Source organism: Octodon degus, unplaced genomic scaffold, assembly GCF_000260255.1.
Source record: "Octodon degus isolate 3935 unplaced genomic scaffold, OctDeg1.0 scaffold00252, whole genome shotgun sequence".
NCBI classification, from domain to species: Eukaryota; Metazoa; Chordata; class Mammalia; order Rodentia; family Octodontidae; genus Octodon; species Octodon degus.
In genome coordinates, this window is record NW_004524828.1 from 1696808 (window position 1) to 1697994 (window position 1187).

Below are 1187 nucleotides of genomic sequence, written 5' to 3' on the forward strand. Positions count from 1 at the left end.
ATTCCCCTATCTGCCACCACAGTGGTCTTTTCCTTTGAACAGTGTCTTACCAATTCAAATTATCTATTGTATATTTTGGATCTTATTTACTCATTCAGTTTCTCATATTAGTGAGATAATAAAATGTCTACTCATATGGGTATGATTGATTTTTCCCTTATCAGTATGGTCTTAAATTGTATCTACTTATTATATTATAAAACTCTCCAGTTTTTAACCTTCTTTATGGCAGAGTACTATTCCCTTATAGAAAAATACCACTTTGTTTTTATTCATTACTCAGTTGATGGGCATTTAGATTGCTTCTAAAATGTGTCAATTTTGCTACTGTAAACATTAATGTACTTATATTGCTGTGTTTTAATGCTATTAATTCTTCTGAGAAGATACCACAAGGGAAATACCTAAGTGAATAGGACCTTTAATCCTAACTTTTTTAGGAATGTTCACACTGCTTTCCACAGAGGTTGCACCAGTCTGCACTCCCAGAAACAGTGGGGAAGGGTTCTATTTTCCCCACATCCCCTCTAACATTTGCTGTTGGTTGATTTTTTTGATGATAGCTTTTATTTCCAGAGTGAGATGGAATCTCAGTGTTGCTTTAATTTAAATCTCTTGAATGACCAAATATGTTGAACTTTTTTCATGTATTTATTTGCCATTTATATTTCATTAAAGAAGTGTATATTCATCTCACATGCTCATTTTTTGATTGACTATATGAATTTAGGAGTTCTTATTTTCTTCAATTCTTTATTTGTCCTAGATGTACGTCCTTTGTTTGTGGCACAACTGTTTACAACTTTTCCCCATTCTGTGAGTTGTCTTTTCATTCTATTCATGATTTACATCATTGTGCTAAAGCTTTTTAATAAGGTGATATCCCATCTGCTGACTTTTGTAGCATTCCCATGTGGTCTCGGTTTTATCCATGAAGTCTCTGCCTGCACGTGTGTCTGCGATTTCTGCTTATTTTATTTTCCATTAAATTTAGTGTTTTTATTTTCCTATTTAGATCTTTGTTCCATTTTGACTTTAGTGCACAGTGATAGACATGGGTCTAGTTTTCGACTGTAGCATGTGGACAGCCAGTGTTTCCAGCACCCTTTGTCAAAGATGAGGTAGCTGAGTGTGTCTGGTGATACATATGCACTTCTTTTCTGTTTCACTGGTGCCCAAGTCTAAGT